Raw genomic sequence first — 22,086 nt, 5'->3', positions numbered from 1 at the left:
AGGCCACGCCGAAGTAAACGCAACGAGTTTAACCTGGGATTGGAGGAACAAGTACATAGACTACTTGAGGACTGAAAAATTTCCCTCGGATCCCAAAGAATCGAGAGCCCTGCGCACCAAGGGTGCCAAATTTAGCTTGGTCAAAGAGACATTGTTCAGGAGAATGTTCGACGGCCCGCTATCCAGATGCTTGAGACCGGAAGACACCGAATATACCTTGAGAGAAGTTCATGAAGGCACTTGCGAAAACTATTCGGGGGCAGAATCTTTGGTGCGAAAATTAATCAGGGCCAGCTTTTATTGGACCGAAATAGAAAAAGATGCGAAGGACTTCATACGAAAATGCGACGACTGCCAGAGAAACGCACCGATGATCCATCAACCAGGAGAGCTACTCCATTCGGTCCTGTCCCCGTGGCCGTTTATGAAATGGGGAATGGATATCGCCGGTCCCCTACTGTGGGCACCCGGTAAAGCTCAATTCATATTATTCATAACCGATTATTTTTCCAAAAGGGTCAAGGCTCAAGCATTCGAAAAGGTCCGAGAGAAATAAGTCATTGACTTCATCTGGGACCACATAATATGTCGATTTGGGATACCAGACGACGTCGTGTGCGATAATGGGAAACGATATATCGACAACGAGGTAAATAAATTTTTCGAAGATCACAAGATTAAGAAGATACTATTGTGAGCACGTAATTTTTGCCCTATGCGAATTTACTCCAAAAAAATAGCCAAAATAGTTTGTAATGGGTCTGTAGAATTTAGGGAATTTTATTTGTTATTTGATCACATTTTCATTACGTCGATATGTTATTTGCATCACTAGGAGCATTTGAAATTATAGAAAAATATCAATTTTTTTTTCATTCGTCCATGTCACTTTTAGATTTTAAAAATAATATATACATTGGTTGTTCTCATTTTACCCATTAATAGGTTAATTTTGTTAATTCATAATTTAATTGGTTAATACTAAGTAAGGATGAAGGAAAAGGTTAATTAAGAAAATTTGTTTCAATTTAGGATGTTAATTGTCATGGCTAAAGTTGAAAAATAAAAGTTGAAAATTAAGGAAAAGGAAAGAAAGAGGGCTAGTTTAGATTTTTAGGTTTGCATATGGGCCAAACTAGTTGGCCCAGTTAGTTCCAAATACCCGTCTAACTCCATTCCCTCAAAACATCCGGTCCAGACCTTCTTGAACGCCAAACGACGTCGTTTTCAGTCAAAAGATCAATATCCAATCTTAACCTTTCATTTTCCCAGATCCTACGGTCATGAACTAACCCCTTCACCTCTTATAGTTGTCCGAACACCCCCCAAACCCTAGAGACCACTCCAAAATTCCTCATCTCCTTCATCACCTAAACCTAGACGCCTACACCCAAAACTATTTCTGGCGGCACCGCCTCCAAATAACCTTAAATGTTCACCAAATAATCCCCACCCTCTCTCTCCAAATCCCTTAACTTTCCCTGTCAAATCCCCTCTGTCTTTGTCGATTTTCAGATCTTGAAACTAAACCCTAGCCGCCGCTTTCCTCCTTCTTGATTGCTAGATGGATTTCACCCGTTTATGGTTGAAATTTACATCATTCGAAAGCTCTTGATGAGAGCTATCCGTTGATATAAGTTTCACGCCGTATCTCGTAGGTCACATTTTGATCAAAGTCGTTGTTGACCGTCCAGTTTCTTTCGGCACTCCTTGTTGTTTGGTTTAAAGATCAATAGGTAATTTATTTCTTTTCTTCTATTAAGTAATTTTTCTCTTCTTCCAGTTTTTCGTCGCTCTTCTCAAATGTTAAAAATGATTCAGACCAATTAGGATTCAAGATTAGTTGATCTCATATTTTGCATGATTTGGTTAATATTTAATTATATGGTAGTTAATTTAATTGCATGAGTTGTTAGGATAATTGATTTTTGAATTAGTTTAGATGTTGGAACAGACTGTTTGTTAAATTATTTTTTAGGTTAATTTGCATAATTGTCTGTTTTGTTTGATCTTTGTATCCGCTTGATTTTCCTGTTATAGTTTGTTTATAAACATTAGAAATTTGAGGAAGTTAAATGAAATAGGGAAATTTAGGAGAATCATGTTTAACTGATTGAGCATTCTAGAAGTGATCATGTGGGAACTAAATGCAAGGAAGTTAAGTCAAATTGGGGGTTAAAGAATAAAACATAAAAGTAAAAGGGGCTATAAAATAGAGAAGAATATCTAAATGGGACAGTTGTCGAAGTCTGTTGAGAAAAGATGCATTTTCCTTATTTTTTAGGGATGGCACATGTTAAGTTGATTATCTAATTTTTAATATAAAAGGACTCTCCCCCTGCAGATACACACACTTTTTTCATTCTGTACTTTAGAGAATTGACACTCATACTCACTGATTTTCACTCGACTCACTATTTCTGTACCTTTCCAGATAATTCACTCATCTTCACTCTCATTTTTAGTAAAGAAATTTCTGGGATTTCAGCCTTTTAAATTTCAGAAGAAACATAAAAAAAAGTAGATGAAGGTTCTCTCAGTTTGTTTCTTTTGTTCTGCTATTTGGCTTCACTTTTCTGGGTTCAGGATTTGGCTTCAGCTTCATTGCTGTTTTTCAGGTACTAACTTCAATCTCGAAATGTAATTGTTGTCTTAACATCCTCATGCTATAAAATTTGCTGAAATTTGTTTGTGTATATATCGTTGAATACTTTTCTCTGTCATTGTGCATCTCACGATAAGTAGGTTTGGTATATATTGAATACATATGCCTAAATATTCATAAAATACTGAGCATGAGATTTGGTTCTACAGCTTACATGAAGAACTCATCGACTGAATTTGTTGTTAATTTGAAAATGATGTCGTATGTGGAGTTTGGATTGACTTACTATCAGATCTGTTAGTTAATAATTAGCACATTAGGATCATTAATATTTGGCTTCGACATTCGACCAATACTTGGTTTGATTCAGAGGCTTCACAGGTGCAAAAGTGGCTATCTATGTAATAGTTAATTTTAGTCGGATATTGTTTTAGATTAGGATTTGAAAGGTCTTTTATAATATGGACAAATTTTATGATAACTCATTTGAAACTGGGCTTGTAATAATGTCTGTTTCCAGTGTTGCTTAAATGCACAAAAAAACTGGTATGCAAGAAAATTGAAGTCAAAAGCCCGTAGTAATTTTGAATACTATCTATAGTTTGATTCAGTTCAAAAAATGTAAGTAAAACAACAGTTACAGTCAATCTGGATTGTTTTCCGTTCTGAACGGGTCGATGGTGTAATTCTAAAATTGAATAGTGCGTATTCGTATTTTCAGTTAAATTTTGAATTGTTTTCATTCATTTGTGATGGTATACCAAAATTATTTGTCAAACCAAATTTGGACATTATTAGGCTTTCGTTCAGAGGCCATTGGGCCTGAGGTCACATAGTCCCATAACAACCATCTTTTAAAATGCTCACAAGGGCAGAGCTCCAATTTCTTAAATTGTAGAATCAAATGTTTTCACAAATTTGTGTAGTAACTCGCTGGCGTATGTACCACCAAAACTCCATAATGCTAGCCTTTCACGCGTAATCACTCCCTTTAGCATCAATTTAAAAATGTACAGTACTCTCTCACATGAGCTTCCATAATTTATGAACTCTCACAAACCATCTCAAATCTTTGTTAGTAGATTAACTCTTATAAACATTCATAGTTTGCTTTAGGAACGTTTAAGTAATCATGGTGACTATGGGTACGGTTCCCGTGGCATAGTCATGATACATAAAGCCCAATTCGAGTGTATATTTTACGTGGCTTGACTACAACTTCAAATAATAATAATAATAAATATGTTGTAAATCGCAGGTGCGTTTCACGTGGCGTAGTTTGAAATGTGTACCAAAACAATAAGTGTACGATATCGTAACTTGTTCAAAAAATAACTTCGTAAATGCTAAAAAGTGGTTAAATATTTAATTAAAAGCGGTAAAAGATAAAATGCACAATAGGTTTTAAACATGTATTATTCAGATAATTAAGCCAAATATTAATTGTTGAGCAACCATGCTAAAAGCACGGAACGCAGGAGTGCCTCACACCTTCTCCTGGGTTAACAGAATTTCTTACTTGGTCTTCTATGTTCGCAGACCATAAATAGAGTCAATTTCCTCGATTTGGGATTTTAAAATAAACCGGTAACTTGGGACACCATAATAATTATCCCAAGTGGAGACTCTAAACTAAATAAATAATCTCATTTCGAATAATGTCACTTTAATTGGAAAAACTCCCCATTTCTTTGAAAAAAGGAGGCGTGACAACTATCAACACCTTACCACCCTAGTGGGAACGGATAGGCGGAATCAACAAACAAGACCATACTTCAAAACCTAAAAAAGAGGTTGATCGATGCCAAAAGGAAATGAAATGAAATCCTGCCCGAAGTCCTGTAGACATATCGCACGACATCGAAGTCTAGTACCGGTGCCACTCCGTTTTTGTTGGTCTACGGAGCCGAAGCCTTAATACCAGTCGAAGTGGGAGAATCGAGTTTCAGGTTCTAATATGTGATCGAAGAGTCAATTGGCGAGGCCACGATCACGAGCCTGGAACAATTGGATGAAAGGCGCGAGGTCGTCATAGTCCGGTTAGCCTCCCAGAAACAGCGGATAAAAAGATACTACAACCGAAGAGCTAACCTCCGGCACTTCAAGGTTGAGGACTTGGTGTTGAGGAAGGTAACATTACAGTCGTCGGAATTACCAGCAAAGGCTCATACAAACTCGAAGTAGGAAACAATGTGCAACTAGCGAACAACTAGAACGCGACACACTTAAAATGATACTATTGTTAAGGTATGATCTCAATTACTCTTTAATAATATTATGAATCGTCTAACACTTGCAGGAAACAACCAAGTATAGATGTGGTTATTGGGTCTGAAAGCACGCGCTACACTCTTTTTCCCTTGAATCAGTTTTGTCCTAAAATGAGTTTTTCGGCAAGGTTTTTAATGAGGTAACAGTAAAACGTGCTAACTTAGATTCGAAGACCGGTCTCAAACAGGAGTCAATGATCGTTCACTTCATGTCAACAGTATCCGAGCCTTCTCAAGCTCGGCCTCGAATACTCGGGGGCTGTATTACCCTCGTATTAAGGTTTTTAGCAAGGAAAAAGGAAAAACTTTTTATGCTAGAAGCTAAGTCTTGGTGGTTAGGATTCACTGTAAGGACCAAATGGTCGTATGAACCGTGCTCACATAGTACACCCTAGCCGTGATACAAGTTTTTATGCATTTTTGATCATGTACTTTACACACTAAGAAATGAAAGAAAGTTCTGCCTTGCTATTACGCATTTTCCTGACTCTCAAATTCCGGATCCTAAGAGCCCACGAGCTACCCCTACTCGAGGACTATCGAGTCCAAGGGCTACCCCTATTCAGAGACTGTCTTCCGAAGAAAGTTCGGACAACTCGGGCTACAAAATCCCGGAGTCACCAAACCTATTAGGCGGTGCCCAAATACAAAAGGCTACGACCACCCTAAAAATGATTCAGAGACGTCCGAAACCCGTAATCAGAAAGTAAGGCCTTTATAAGAACTCGAAGCCTGCTAAAAGGTTACCCACGATAAAAACATCGTCTAAAATTTGCTTAAGCATCTTGAAAAAACTTTCGGTCACACCGAGTTTTCGAAGACTCGAGCAAAAAAAGTTGTATCGAAGTCGGGCCCTCTTCAGACCTCTGAAAAGAGAACACAATATAACTACATTTGATTCTATGCTAAGGCATTAGAAACATTACATGAATAGAAATTATGAAAAGATGCAGGAAAAGTAAAGATACGATATATATATATATATATATATATATATATATATATATATATATATATATATATATATATATATATATATATATTACGGAATATACTTACAAAGGCCCCATAAAAATGACCTCAAAATAAACAAAAAAAAATAATATATACATGAGACAAAAACAAAAAAAGTACTTAGGCATCTATGTCTGGTCTTTACGGGGGCCCTCGCTAGAACCTTCGGAGCCTTAGGAACCCTCAGAGCTTTCGGCACCTTCAGGCTTGTAAAGCTTCTTCGCCTCGTCCTCGAGCTTTTTGGCTTTCTCGATCTTAGCCGACAGGTCAAAACCTCGGCCGTGGATCTCTTCGAGGGTCTCTTTTTGGGACAACATCTTCATATATTCGACCTTTGCCTTCAGGTGGATCTCGGTTGCCTCCACATATGCCTTGTATTGGGCCACCATTTCTTCGGCATCGGCAGAGGTTGTATCCAATGTGGACTTCAATGCCTCATATTCTCTATCGAGGGCATCCCGCTCTGCGATGACCGAGCTTAGCTATGCTCGGAGATCGTCATTCAGCTAAGACCACTTGTCAGCTTTGGCTTTTGCCACCCGGAGTTGGTTCTCAACTGATGCCAGCTCCGCCTTAGCGGTTTCCTTCTCCGAAGCCACCATGTCCATTTTGCTTTTCCACCCGTCGGCCATGGTTTGGACATCGTTCATCTCGACTCAGAGTTGGTCGATCAGGTCGATCTTCTGTTGAACCTGTGAGGTTTTGTTGTTAGTCACCACGATTAGCTCTTCATTTTTAGCTTCAAAGACCTTTACCTTTTCAACCAGGTGGGCATGTTCCCACTATAGGGTCGAAGCTTTCTTCTGAGCCCTGTCGAGCTCGGCCTGAAGATACTTGACGGCCCCGTCCTGTTGCTCACTGAGAAGCATGTACATATCTTTCTTCTGAACCTGCTCCTTGAGCTCGAACTCGAGCTGGTTGATTTCAAAGAGGTATCGGAGAAAGCTCTCATGGTGAAGCACCGAGGCCTGCAAAACAACGAAAATAGTAAGAGATATCTAAACCTAAGTGGAATTCACTAGGGAGTGTTGATGCCTTACCCGGTTCAGCGCCTGCTATGCCTCATCGAAGAGACTCGACACACCCACCTCTTTCATCTTTGCCTGGTCCTCCTCGGTCACCAGGAATCAGCGGTAGCTGGCTATGTCCACTGGAGCGGATAGAACCCTAGCATCCTCCGGGACCATAAGAATGATTGTTCTCTTGCGGCCGGGTCCACACTCGGAGCGGGAAATTATTTCACCAGTTTTGACCTCAAACTCGGCCCGCAAACTTCCAAAGGCGTGTCCTTCTTCGGGATTTCTAAGTCACCCAGCCCAAAAAAGTCTTCCAAAGTGGACATGTCCACGCTATCGAAGAAGGAGTGGAGAGGATTGTGTGAGCCGTGAACTCTTTCACCTAACTTTTCCTTACCCTATTGGGCTTCTTCAAGCATGGACTCGGTATAAGAGGGCGTCTCGATGATGTCTATCACACCATTTGCCTCCTTCGAAACAGAAGTGGCTTATCAGGAGGTCGCAACCCCCGTCTCCACTTTGGCCTCTCGAGTCGGAAGAAGATCGGTCTCGTGGATCCTTTTCTCGATTTTTGCCCATTCCCCGTAGGGGTCGATCTGTGAGAGACAAAGATGTTATCTTCTTCAGACTCATCCCTGAGCTGGCGAAGCGAGTTAGAGTCCGGCACCTGGGACTTGGTATTCTTCTTGGGCTTATGAGCCGGGGAAGCTGCCCTCTTTTTGGCTTCACCTCGGGACCCGGGGAGCTTGAGGACTTCCTTTTCCTTTTCTTCTCCTCCCCCCGGCAGCCCCGGGCTATCCCGTAACGGAGGGATCAACTGATAATGACACATCCTCGTCCCCTTCCAGCGGCCTAAGTTCGGTGGTCTTAGGCAAACTTGCGAAGGAAAGAGAAAAGGTCAGCGTCATGTAAGTTTGAGGCATAGTAATAACTATTGAAAGGAAAGCCTTACCATGAGAACGAGCCTCCCATCTGCCCTTCAAAAGTTTGCGCCACGCACGTTTGACATATGACATCTGCTTACAGATGCCTTCGATCCACTCCTTGAGCCGGGGGACCGAATTGGGAACCTAGGCAACAGCTGCACGACCACAAATAATAATGGTGAGAAAGGAAACAAAGGGGAATTGACACTTAAGGAAAGAATACACTCACGAAATGCATTCCACTTCTCAAGAAATGGAAGGAACTCGGAAGGGATCAAATCTTTAGTTTTTACCCAAACAAAGCACCTGTAAGGCCCCGTAAAATTTTTCCTAAAAACCCGGATTCCGTGATGCCGAAGTAGGCGTAGAGGTTAATAATAATAGAAATTCTTCGCGACGAGCTTGCGAGCCGCGATTCAGACTTTTCGGATTGAACAGTGCACTGGATTGAACAGTGCGCTGGATACATTTCTGCGGTCCGTTCTGCGACCGCAGAACCACTCTGCGGACCGCAGAACCACTCTGCGGACCGCAGAATGGCCGCAGAGTGGAGCACTCTTTTAGGCCATTTTTAATATCATTTTTGCGGCCCATTATGCGACCCCATAACCATTTCGCGGGCTGCACTTTCGTTGCATATCTCGCTTTGGGATTTGTTTGGAGGGAGGTTCTGCGGTGCACTATGTGACCGCAGAACCGTTCTGCGGTGCATTATGCGACTGCAGAACAGTTCTGCGGGCCACATAGTGACCGCATACCTGGTTAGTTCCTTCCAGTTTTGGCACCCTAATTTCGCGGTCATTTCGCGGACCGCATAACCATTATGCGATCGCATATGCGACCGCAAAACCTTTTCCAGAGCTTCATTTTTGGGATTTTAAAACCCGGCCCTATTCCGTTAAAACACCTACCTTGGACCATTTTGAACTTATTTTCTGATATGTTTAGAGTGAGAGAGAGGGTCCTCGAGGGAGACAGTGATCTTTATCCAATTGCTCTTCAATCCTCACTTAAAACCTTGAAGATTATCAAGAGAGGCACCTAGGTCTTCTTCCTAAGAGGTAAGATTCTATCACCCAAACTCTTAATTTCAAAATGTAACTAGAATGGGCCATTAGTAAGGTAATTCATGAGGATGAGAGTACTCACCTTGCATGCATGTGTTCCTAAGGTATGTGGGGAGGTTGTGAGTTGAAGATAGAAAATAATGGTGTGTGGGTTGGTGGAGTCTTTCATAAAAAGGGTCATGAAACCTTAATACACACATAGTGTTTGATAGAATGCTCAAGTGAATTAGAATTATGGTCGTTTTCCTAATTTTGGGTTCAATTTTGCTATATTGCTAAAGTAGATTGAAGTTGCTAATATTCCGGAATATCTTAGAGTTTTAAGAGGCTCAATTAAGGTATGTTTGCTAAACCCCCTCTTCTTAGAATTTAGTCCCATGGTATTCATGAAATCGATGCAAGTCCCAAAATGAACATCCTAGAAATTGCTATCCCGAATGTGCTTGTTTTGAAAATATATGTGTAATATTATTTCCATGCTTTCATCATGTTATCTCATCATTTGAGGAAAAGTTCAAAACTTAGAATATGTGCTAAAAATGCCTAGACTTCAAGTCAAATCCGATTAAAGATTGTTATGCTAAATTATGTGAAAAGCCTCTATGTGCCTTGGATTCCAAATTGCTCATATGTGAATTTAATGTCTTGAATGTGAAGCCTTATTGTTGTTGATCATAATAATAATGTTGGAATATGGAAAAAGAACTTGAATCATGAAATACGGCCAAGCACCAAGAATAACTTTATAATTAGGGCCACTCATGCCATTGTATTGAAAAAATGGGAAAGAAATATGAAGTGAGATGACTGATTGAATGAGATGGCTTAGCCGATCGGGCCGGGATCGGACTACGTGTAAGAACACGGTGGTATTATGGATGAAATTGTAAATATAATTGACGTCTCAAATGAGATGGCCTAGTCGATCGGGCCGAGATCGGACTCCGTGTAAGAACATGGTGGTATTATGGATTGTGGCATATTGGCACTAAAAGAACCATCAAACCTAATATTGCGGGGATTGACTTAAAAATCTATATGATCCTTAACTTGATGTTTTAGTGTTATTTAAAGCTCATATTGCATTCTTAATTGTTTCCCCATGTATTATTGTTCATTTTATTGAGACAGTGTTTTAGTTTTACATACTAGTACTATTCGACAGTACTAATGTCCCTTTTGCTGGTGGCACTGCATCTTTAAATGGATGCAGGTAGTTCCATAACAGACAATGTTGATCGCAGATAGTGCTGCATCCTCTTCTCAGCGGGCTCGGTGAGCCTCATTTCATTCCGGGGGTCATGTATTATACCTTTTTCTTTATATTGTGGTCACTTTTTGAGGTATAGTCGGGGCCTTGTTGCCGGTACCATCTTTATTTTCCTTTGTATCTTTAGAGACTCCGTAGACACTATGTGGGTTGTATATGGGTGTTGGGAATGTTAAACAAGTTATGTAGTGTTTGATCACTTGTTCCACTCAGACTATACGAATATGTGTATTTGAGACTGAAAGGCGAAATAGATAATGAAACAATTTAGTATTGCATGAATGAGCTTCCTACTGTATAATTAATGAAGTCACGTCTTTCTTGATCATGGGTGAGTTGGGAGAAAGTATCTAACAGGCTTGCTCAGCCGGGTTCACTCGGTTGAGCGCCGGTCGTGCTTCCCGAGGTTTGGGTGTGACAAACTTGGTACCAGCCTCGATCTTGATCCTCGTCGATGCTCGAAAAGCGAACCTTATTGGCCCGACGAACGAACCTGATTAGTCCCCCTCAAAAAATTCGAGGACTGTACAGATGGAGTAGGTGGTCGAGGGTGAACCAAGGAGATTCGGTGTTGTTCACAAAGTAACGTAGGAGGATCTAGATCCTCCAAAGAGACAGGTGGATTTGCCCGAGCACACCTCGTATCTCTTGCAAAAGGCCAGAACTACTGGGTCTACCAGCCTAACGTGAAGGGGTAAGTGTAAACACTTAAATACCCTTCCACATGGGTAGTAATATCATCCTTAGGCCCCGGGACTACCACGTCCTTGCCTTCCCATTTGCAGTCCTCTCGGACTATGGGAAGGATATCTTTGGTAATGGAGCATATGTATCTCGATGCTCCTTCACCTCGGTCTTGTTTGGTTGAGGCCTTCTATTATGACCCGACCGGTTATTTTGAGTGTATTAGCCCTGATCCCCTATTTACTATTTTCCCCGTATCTGTTTCTGATTATGTGACTTGCCGGGAGGTCTTGTTTTTGGTTTCGGAGTGATTTAGGACACTTAGTCCCTAAAACAGAAGTTTAAGTCTTAGAATTTTGACCGTAGTCAGAATTGTATGAAGACGACTCCGGAATGGAGTTCCGTCAGCTCCGTTGGGTGATTTTGGTCTTAGGAGCGTGTCCGTACTGTGAATTTGAGGTCTGTAGCTAATTTAGGCTTGAAATGGCGAAAGTCGAATTATTGGGAAGTTTGATCGAGGGGTTGACTTTTCGATATCGGAGTCGAATTCTGATTTCGAAAGTTGGAGTAGGTCCGTAATGCTGAATATGATTTGTGTGCTAAATTTGAGGTCAATGAGACGTGGTTTGGTAGGTTTCGGTGTCATTTGTGGAATTTGAAGCTTAGAAGCTCATTAGGCTTGGATCATTATGTAATTTGTGTTTGTTGTTGTTTGACGTGTTTTGATGACCCGATGATGTTTTAGGACTTTTTGGTATATTTAGTTGAGGTCCCTAGGGCCTAGAGTGCGTCTCGGATGCTTAACGATTTGAATTTGGACTTAGGCAAATGGCTGAAGCCTTCTGATATCTAGTGGTTTCGCACCTGCGGTGGGCAGACTGCAGGTGCGTACTCACACGTACGGGTGAAGGAGCGCAAAAGCGGGAATGGAAGAGATGGCCAGGGGTCGCAGGTGCGAGGGAATTTCCGCATCTGCGAACCCCAGATGCGCTTAAAGTTCCGCAGATGCGGAGAGTGAGCTGGAGGGGGTGATCGCAGAAGCGGACCATTGTCCGCAGGCGCGCACACGCAGGTGCGGCCCATTCATCACAAATGCGGACCCATCCCTTTACGTCATTTCTACACTTGCGAGGGAAATTCCGTAGGTGCGGCGTCGCAGGTGCGACAGTGTGTCCACAGATGCGGAAGAACTGGGCAAAAAATGGGATTTCGAGGGTTTGATTTCCATTTCGATTTTGGGACTTTGAGAACTAGGTGTGAGGCCATTTTCCGAGGTTTCTTTGAGAAGATTGTTGGGGTAAGTAATTCTAACTCGGAAAGTGCTATATTTCATGAATCTATTGCTATTTTCATCATCTAATTAGGGATTTGAGTTGTAAATTTGGGGGAAAATGGTAGAAACTTCATAGGCTAAGATTTCGAGTTTTGAAAGGTGATTTGAGGTTGGATTCTAATAATTCTTGTATGGTCGGACTCGTGAGTGAATGGGTGTTCGTATTTTATGATTTTTGTCGGATTTCGAGACGTGGGCCTGGGGGGTCGGTTTGAGCCTATTTCGGATTTTCGCTTATAATTTCGTATTTTTCTTGTGAAATTGATTCTTTTAGCCTATGTTAATTATGTCGTACTGCTTGTGGCTAGATTCGGGGCATTTGGAGATTGATTCGAGGGGCAAAGGCATTACGGAGTAGGATTTTTGCACGGTTGAGGTAAGTAACAGTTTTAAATCTGGTTCTGAGAGTATGAAACCCTGGATAATTAGATTATGTGAGTATTTTGAAGGTGGTGCACATGCTAGGTGACGAGCGTGTGGGCGTGCACCGTAGGAATTGGGACTTGGTCCATTCTGTGAAACTGTAAAGTTGAATAACTTGTTGCTAGCCATATGCTCTTCCTGTGTCATAGAAATATGACTGCAGATCATGTAAGAAATCATGCTTAGGCTATGTGATGGTACTGTTGGGACCCACAAAGGTCGTGTACTTGTTGAATTATTTGCTAATTGCTGTCTTGTACTCAGCCTTGGTTTTACTTGCGTATCATATCTTAGTCTCTTCTTGATTCTTGTTGATACACTATGTTATCTTTGTTTGGGCTGATCTTTGTGATTTTTGAGAGCCCGAGAGACTAGAGAGGTTGATGACTGAGTGAGGCCGAGGGCCTGTCTGTCAGGTATTGATACTATGACACGTGAGTTGTCCGTGCAACACGTGAGTTGTCCATGCGGATCCACATATTGATATTATAGCACGTGAGTTATTCATGCAGCACGTGAGTTGTTCGTGCGAATATAGCGCTTGGGCTGAAAGGAGCCCTTCCGGAGTCTGCACACTCCCAGTGAGCGCAGGTACCTATTGAGTGTGAGTATTGAGGGCTGAGAGTCGAGTGATTGAGCTGTTGTGACGAGTCGAGTGACTGTTGCCGTAAGAGGCTGTACTTGCCTTTTCATTTGTTGATGCACTTAGTTGCTATCTCCTATTGTCGTGAAATTTCTGAAAGATTCTATATCCGGATTTACCTGCACTTTAACTGTATAAATTGATTTGATTTGAACTGCCGGATTTGAAAGCATGTCAACTTGTTGCTGGAATTATTGAAAATGAACTGTATTTGTATAGCTCGTCACTACCTTCTCAGTTCTTTATTTATTTCTGTAACTTGCTGAGTTGGTTGTACTCATGCTACACCTTGCATTTCATGTGCAGATCCAGGTGTGTTTGATCACGGAGGTCGTTGAGTTCGTGCGCGATCGAGTACCGGAGACTACGAGGTAGCTGCCGGCGTCCGCAGACCTTGTCTCTCCTTGTATGTTTTCTTTCTTTTCTGTATTGATACTTAGACACTGTTTGTATTAGACTGAATGTCTAGATGCTCATGACTCAGTGACACCCCGATGTCATGCTATTTATTTTTTCCGCACTTATATTTTGGGTTTTACCCCATTTTTATGAAAGACTCCGGTTATTTTAAATATATTAATTTATTTCTGTTAAATGTTGAAAGTGTTTTGGAGATGTCGGCTTGCCTAGTATCATGATAGGCGCCATCACGACAGGTTAGTTTTGGGTCGTGACAAGTTGGTATCAGAGCCTAGGTTACATAGGTTTCACGAGTCAGGAGCAGGTTTAATAGAGTCTTGCGGATCGGTACGGAGACATCTGTACTTATCTTCGAGAGGCTACCGAACCCTTAGGAAATTTCACATTCTTGAATTCTTGTCGTGCAAATCTTTTGATTCTGGTGACTAAATTTCTGTTGTTCTAATTCTCTCACAGATGGTGAAGACGTGTACTACGGGGCAGGATAGACATCCACCAGTACCACTAATCAGGGCCGCGAGAGGCCGGGGTAGCGGTAGAGGCACCGGTAGGGGCAGAGGTGTAGTTCGCACCGCAGCTAGGGAAGCACCTGCAGATCCACCAGTTGCCCAGTTCAGGAGCAGGCTCCAGTTGTGGATGAGTAGGTGGGACTAACTCAGGCACTACCTATGCCTATTGTGATTCCAGGCCTTCAGGAGGCCTTAATTCAGATTCTGACCGCGTGTACCAGTCTTGCTCAAGCGGTCTCTGTTCTGGCCGCAGCAGCCACTTCTCAGGCCGAGGGAGGCGCTCAGATTCCCGCCGCCCGCACACCAGAGCAGGTGGTATACAGATTCCAGACACCTGGGGCACCACCAACCTAGTCGGTTGCAGCTGCTCAGGACTATGTGGTTTCTTTCATGCCTGATGATGAGCAGCGTCGATTGGAGAGGTTTGGGAGACTCCAGCCTCCATCTTTCAGTGGTACCGAGGGAGAGGATGCACAAGGCTTTGTGGAAAAGGTGTCAGAGGATACTCCGTACGACAGGTATTCTGGAGACCGGTGGGGTCTCGTTCACTACTTTTCAGTTCTTTGGGGCTATATTCAGTTGGTGGGAGTCTTACAAGAGGCGTAGGCCGATCGACGCAACACCCCTTACATGGTAGCAGTTCTTCGATCTATTCCTGGAGAAGTTCGTGCCTCATTCTCGCAGAGAGAAGCTGTGCAGGCAGTTCGAGCAGCATCGTCAGGTTGATATGTCCGTGACGCGGTATGAGATGAGATTTTCAGAGTTGACCCGTCATACTATCTGGTTGGTTCCCACAGACAGGGAGAGGATCAGGAGGTTCATAGATGGCCTCACTTTTCAGCTGCGATTGCTTATGACTAGAGAGAGTGTCTGGTGCTACTTTTGATGAGGTTGTCGACATTGCTCGTCAGATTGAGATGGTTCGCAGCCAGGAGCGGGTTGAGAGGGAGGTCAAGAGGCCTCGTGGATAGGGTGGATTTAGCGGTGTTCCTTCTAGGGACAGTTTCACCATGGTAGGGATCGTCCTTTCAGACATGCTCAGACGGCTTGCCCAGTTCACCGTGGTGCATCATCTGGCCATGGTTCACACAGCTATCAACAAGGCCAGTCTTCATTCTGTGCACTACCAGCGCAGAGTTCTCACCCTGCCTCGTCAGCTCAGGTGTCTACGGGTAGTTCTTCAGGGCATCAGGAGCAGCAGTTCCGTCAGAGGAGGGGTTGTTTCGAGTACGGGGATTTTGGTCACATTAAGAGAAATTACCCTAGGTTGTTGAGTGGCTCCACAATAGAGTACTCGACCGATGGCACCAGCACCAGCAACTCCACCACCCGCTCATCCAGCTCGGGGTGGAGCCAAGTCAGCTAGGGGTCGCCCAAGAGGGGGAGGCCGATCAGGGGCCGGCCAGGCCCGTTTCTATGCTCTTCCTGCCAGACCATATGCCATTGCTTCAGATGCTGTGATTAAAGGTATTGTCTCAGTTTTTCATAGAGATGCCTCTGTATTATTTGACCCTGGTTCCACTTATTCATATATGTCCTCGTATTTCGCTCATTATCTAGATATGCCCCGTGAGTCTCTAGTTTTATTTGTTCATGTATCCACTCCAGTGGGCGATACTATCATTGTGGACAGTGTATATCGGTCATGTGGGGTGACTATTGGGAGTCTGGAGACTAGAGTGGATCTCTTGTTGCTTAGTATGATCGATTTTGATGTGATTTTGGGTTTGTATTGGTTGTCTCCATGTCATGTTGTTCTAGATTGTCACGCTAAGACCGTGACGTTGGCAATACCGGGGTTGCCGAGGGTTGAGTGTAGCGGCTCCATAGACTATGTTCCCAGTAGAGTGATTTCATACTTGAAAGCTCAGCGGATGGTTGAGAAGGGTTGTCTATCTTATCTGGCCTTTGTGAGGGATGTTAGTGCTGAGGCCCTTGCTATTGATTCTGTTCCGGTGGTGCGAGATTTCCCGGATGTATTTTCTGCAGCCCTGCCGGGCATGCCGCTCGACAGGGATATTGATTTCGGTGTTGATTTGGTACCGGGCACTCAGCCCATTTCTATTCCTCCATATCGTATGGCATCGACGGAGTTGAAGGAATTGAAGGAGCAGCTTTAGGAACTCTTTGATAAGGGGTTTATTCGGCCTCGAGTGTCACCCTGGGGTACACCAGTTCTATTTGTGAAGAAGAAGGATGGTACTATGAGAATGTGCATTGATTACAGACAGTTGAAGAAGGTCATAATTAAGAACAAGTATCCCTTGTCGCGTATTGATGATTTGTTTGACCAGATTCAGGGAGCGATGGTGTTCTCCAAGATTGATTTGAGGTCAAGGTATCACCCGCTGAAGATTCGAGACTCAAATATTCTTAAGACAACTTTCAGGACCCGATATGGCCATTATGAGTTCCTTGTGATGTCTTTTGGGCTGACCAACGCCCAACAACGTTCATGCATCTAATGAACAATGTGTTTCAATCTTATCTTGACTCGTTCATTATTGTATCCATTGATGACATCCTGGTATACTCTCGTAGCCTGGAGGAGCATGCCCAACATCTGAGGATTGTGTTACAACGGTTGAGGGAGGAGAAGCTTTATTCAAAGTTCTCCAAGTATGAGTTTTGGCTCAGTTCAATGGCGTTCTTGGGGAACGTGGTGTCCAATGAGGGTATTCAGGTAGACCCGAAGAAGATAGAGGTGGTTCAGAGTTGGCCCAGACCGTCCTCAGCCACGGAGATTCAGCGTTTTCTCGGTTTGGCTGGTTATTACCGTTGTTTTGTGGAGGGCTTCTCATCTATTGCATCGCCCTTGACTAAATTTACCCAAAAGGGTGCTCCTTTCAGGTGGTCGGAGGAGTGCGAGGAGAGCTTTCATAAGCTCCAGACTGCTTTGACCACGGCTCCAGTTCTAGTTCTACCATCAGCTTCTGGTTCTTACACAATGTATTGTGATGCCTCGCGGATCGGCATTGGGTGTGTTTTGATGTAGGAGGGTAGAGTGATTGCTTCTGCTTCGCGCCAGTTGAAGCCCCATGAGAAGAACTATCCTGTCCACGACTTTGAGTTAGCAGCTATTGTTCACGCCTTGAAGATTTGGCAGCACTATTTGTACGGGGTCCAATGTGAGATTTACACTGATCATCGGAGTTTGCAGCATCTCTTCAAATAGAAGGATCTTAACTTGCATCGGCGGAGGTGGTTGGAGCTTCTTAAGGACTATGACATCACCATTTTGTACCATCTTGGGAAGGCCAATGTGGTGGCTGATGCCTTGAGTCACTGGGCGGAGAGTTTGGGGAGCTTAGTATATCTTCCAGTAGTAGAGAGGCCATTAGCATTGGATGTTCATGCCTTAGCTAGCCAGTTTGTTATATTGGATATTTCTGAGTCGAGTCGAGTATTGGCTTGTGTGTCAGTCTTCTCTTTATGATCGTATCAGGGAACGTTAGTATGATGACTCCCATCTGCTTGTCCTTAAGGACACGGTCCGGCACGGTGATGCTAAAGAGGTCAATATTGGGGATGATGGTGCATTAAGGATGCAAGGCAGGCAATGCGTGCCCAATGTAAATGGTTTGCGTGAGTTGATTCTACAGGAGGCTCACAGTTCACGGTATTCTATTCATCCGGGTGCCGCAAAGATGTATCAGGACTTGAAACAGCATTATTGGTGGAGGAGAATGAAGAAGGACATAGTAGAGTATGTAGCTCGGTGCCTAAATTGCCAGCAGGTGAAGTATGAGCATCAACGACCATGTGGGTTGCTTCAGAAGTTAGATATTTCGGAGTGGAAATGGGAGCGGATCACTATGGATTTCGTTGTTGGGCTTCCATGAACTCAGCGAAAGTTTGATGCGGTTTGGGTGATTGTGGACCGGCTGACCAAGTCAGCTCATTTCATTCCTGTGATGACTACCTATTCTTCCGAGCAGCTGGCTCGAGTGTATATCCGCGAGATCATCAGGCTTTGTGGCGTACCGGTATCTATCATTTCTGACCGGGGTACGCAGTTTACATCACGGTTCTAGAGGGCCGTACAACATGAGTTGGGTACTCGAGTGGAGTTGAGCACATCATTTCACCCTCAGACAGACGGACAGTCCGAGCGCACTATTCAGATATTAGAGGCTATGCTCTGTGCGTGTGTGATGGAGTTTGGGGGTTCGTGGGATCAGTTCTTGCCTCTAGCGGAGTTTGCTTACAACAACAGTTACCAGTCGAGCATCCAGATGGCACCGTATGAGGCTCTGTATGGTAGGCGGTGTAGGTCTCCAATGGGTTAGTTCAAGCCGAGCGAGGCTAGGTTATTGGGTACCGACTTGGTTCAGGATGCTCTGGAGAAGGTTATGGTGATTCAGGATAGACTACACACAGCCCTGTCCAAACAGAAGAGTTATGTAGATCGGAAGGTTCGCGATGTTGCATTCATGGTTGGAGAGCAGGTCTTGCTCTGGGTGTTACCCATGAAGGGTGTTATGAGGTTCGGAAAGAAGGGCAAGCTGAGCTCGAGGTTTATCAGTCCATTTGAGGTATTGCGACGTGTTGGGAAGGTTGCTTATGAGCTTGCCTTGCCTCCCAGTCTAGCAGGAGTTCATCCAATATTCCATGTTTCTATGATCCGGAAGTACCACGGCGATTCGTCGCACGTATTGGATTTTAGCTCAGTCCAGTTGGACAAGGATTTATCTTATGTTGAGGAGCCGGTGGCGATCTTAGATAGGCAGGGTTGAAAGCTGAGGTCGAAGAATATTGCTTCTGTGAAGATTCAGTGGAGGGGTCAGCCGGTCGAGGAGGCGACTTAGGAGACCGAGCATGATATGCGCAGCCGTTATCCTCATCTTTTCACCACTTCAGGTATGTCTCTATGCTCGTTCGAGGACGAACGATTGTTTTAAGAGGGGGAGGATGTAACGACCCGGCCGGTCATTTTGAGTGTATTAGCCCCGATCCCATATTTATTGTTTTTCCCGTATCTGTTTCTGATTATGTGATTTGCCGGGAGGTTTTGTTTTTGGTTTCGGAGTGATTTGGGACACTTAGTCCCTAAAATAGAAGCTTAAGTTTTAGAATTTTGATCGTAGTCGGAATTATGTGAAGACGACTCCGAAATAGAGTTTTGTCGGTTCCGTCAGCTCCGTTGGGTGATTTTGGACTTAGGAGCGTGTCTGGACTGTGAATTTGAGGTCTGTAGCTAATTTAGGCTTGAAATGACGAAAATCGAATTGTTAGGAAGTCTGACCGGGGCTTGACTCTTTGATATCGGGGTCGGATTCCGATTTCGCAAGTTGGAGTAGGTCCGTAATGCTGAATATGACTTGTGTGCAAACTTTTGAGGTCAATCGGACATGGTTTGGTAGGTTTCGGCGTCGTTTATGGAATTTGAAGCTTAGAAGTTTATTAGGCTTGAATCCGGGTGTAATTCATATTTTTGTTGTTGTTTGACGTGTTTTGAGGGCTCGACTAAGTTCGTATAGTGTTTTATGACTTATTGGTATATTTGGTTGAGGTCCCGAGGGCCTCGGGTGTGTCTCAGATGCTTAACAGATTGAATTTGGACTTAGGCAAATGGCTGAAGCGTTATGATATTTGGTGGTTTCGCACCTGTGGTGGGGAGACCGCAGTTGCGTACTCGCACGTGCGGGTGAACGAGCGCAGAAGCGGGAATGGAAGAGATGGCCAGGGGTCGCAGGTGCGAAGGAATTTCCGCATCTGCGAACCCACAGATGCGCATGAAGTTCCGCAGATGCGGAGAGTGAGCTGGAGGGGGTGATCGCAGAAGCAGACCATTGTCCGCAGGTGCGCACACACAGGTGCGGCCCCTTCATTGCAGATGCGGACCCAACCCTTTATGTCATTTCCGCACCTGCGAGAGAAATTTCGTAGGTGCAGCGTCGCAGGTGCGACAGTGTATCCGGAGATGCGGAAGAACTGGGTAGAAAATGGGATTTCGAGGGTTTGATTTCCATTTCGATTTTGGGACTTTGAGAGCTCGATGTGAGGTGAGTTTTTGAGGTTTCTTCGAGAAGATTGTTGGGTAAGTGATTCTAACTCGGATTGGGCTATATTTCATGAATCTATTGCTATTTTCATCATCTAATTAGGGATTTGAGTTGTAAATTTGGGGGGAAATGATAGGAACTTCATAGGCTAAAATTTTGAGTTTTGAAAGGTGATTTGAGGTTGGATTCGAGTAATTCTTGTATGGTTGGACTCGTGAGTGGATGAGTGTTCGTATTTTATGACTTTTGTCGGATTTCGAGATGTGGGCCCGGGAGTCGGTTTGAGCCTATTTCGGATTTTGGCTTATAATTTCGTGTTTTTCTTGTGGAATTGATTCTTTTAGTCTATATTAATTATATCGTACTGCTTGTGGCTAGATTCGGGGCGTTTGGAGATTGATTCGAGGGGCAAAGGCATTGCGGAGTAGGATTTTTGTGCGGTTGAGGTAAGTAACAATTTTAAATCTAGTTCTGAGGATATGAAACCCTAGATTATTGGATTATGTGAGTATTTTGGATGTGGCGCACATGCTAGGTGACGGGCGTGTGGGTGTGCACCGTAGGAATTGGGACTTGGTCCATTCCATGAAACTGTAAAGTTGAATAACTTGTTGCTAGCCATATGCTCTCCCTGTGTTATAGAAATTTGACTGCAAATCATGTTAGAAATCATGGTTAGGCTATGTGATGGTACTGTTGGGACCCGCATAGGTCGCGTACTTGTTGAATTATTTGCTAATTAATGTCTTGTACTCGTTCATGGTTTTACTTGCGTATCATATCTCAGTCTCTTCTTTATTCATGTTGATGCACTATGTTATCTTTATTTGGGCCGATCTTTGTGATTTTCGAGAGCCCGAGAGACTAGAGAGGTTGATGACTGAGTGAGGCCGAGGGCCTGTCTATGAGGTATTGATACTATGGCACGTGAGTTGTCCGTGCGGATCCACATATTGATACTAGGATTGAGAAGTAGAAGAAGTACAAAAGGTCGAAGTATTTATAGAAGGAAATGTAATCAATACGCAACGTTTCATGTTCGGAGGCGACCAGCCGATGATCGACATGTGTTCGAAGTTAGAACGACGCGACTGATAGGACGTTTCGGCTTATTCATCATCTCGGTTGTAATGTCTGAAGGAAGGAACCGGGGTTCATTTGTCGTTTCCGATCGTTTCGGTGAACCTACTCTCTGAGGAACGAGGGGACTATCTCTATACGGGTGAACTCCGGGTTAGCGCACATCCGAATTTTCGGTAAGTCAAACGAAGTAAGAAGTATGAATTTATAAGATAGAGACCGAATCTGAGAACTCTTTGAATCGAGGCTGGAAATGGGTACTTATCACCGAGCCTGACAAGACAACACTCCTCGAACTCGAAACGAGCTCCAAGACCTCGGAAAGTACTACAAACAGTCGCACACGACTAACAGAGGGTCGTGATATCCGCACCCAACCAGATATCACGGTGCGAATCTCTCCCGATATGAGTAGTGTATCAATGATTGACGTGAAAGGAGGATTTTTACCTTTTTTAGAATTGTACTAGGGATGAAATTCTCAAACTATATAAATGGAAAGTTTTTTATTCAATAGACACATTGTAATACGCATATCAAGGCAATACAAACTTACTTCTGTGCTTTTCTAGCTATTGAAAAGTTCTTATGTTAATCACTATTCTATATATATATATATATATATACTAGATGAGGAAAGGCCCGTGTAAGGGCCCAATATTATAATTTTAAAATTGTTATTTGTCTGTGCTCAGTTAATTTTTTTTTATAAATGAATTATTATTATTATATCCATTTAATTATGGATAGAGAATGATATTGGGGATCATAATAATTGTTTTAATAAATAATAATTTATATAAAATTAAGCTACGAATTAT

General features: G+C 43.2%; 2 long non-coding RNA genes across 3 annotated transcripts; both read left to right on the top strand.

Moving 5' to 3' along the window:
* The first annotated feature begins 1,337 nt into the window (after positions 1-1,337).
* On the top strand, positions 1,338-3,277 carry LOC108943256 (uncharacterized). Its single transcript, XR_004504087.2, has 2 exons — positions 1,338-1,736; positions 2,435-3,277. It is a non-coding gene; the product is annotated as an uncharacterized lncRNA (long non-coding RNA).
* Positions 3,278-10,607: 7,330 nt separating this feature from the next.
* Positions 10,608-20,854, top strand: LOC138900795 (uncharacterized). Of its 2 annotated transcripts, XR_011412068.1 has the most exons (3): positions 10,615-12,561; positions 13,558-13,657; positions 14,128-20,854. It is a non-coding gene; the product is annotated as an uncharacterized lncRNA (long non-coding RNA). The 2 variants fall into 2 exon arrangements; XR_011412067.1 differs by lacking the exon at positions 14,128-20,854 and having other exon boundaries at positions 10,608-12,561; positions 13,558-13,825.
* The last annotated feature ends 1,232 nt before the right edge of the window (positions 20,855-22,086 follow it).

Source organism: Nicotiana tomentosiformis, chromosome 11 (assembly GCF_000390325.3).
Source record: "Nicotiana tomentosiformis chromosome 11, ASM39032v3, whole genome shotgun sequence".
NCBI classification, from domain to species: Eukaryota; Viridiplantae; Streptophyta; class Magnoliopsida; order Solanales; family Solanaceae; genus Nicotiana; species Nicotiana tomentosiformis.
This window is presented reverse-complemented; position numbering and strand designations above follow the sequence as displayed.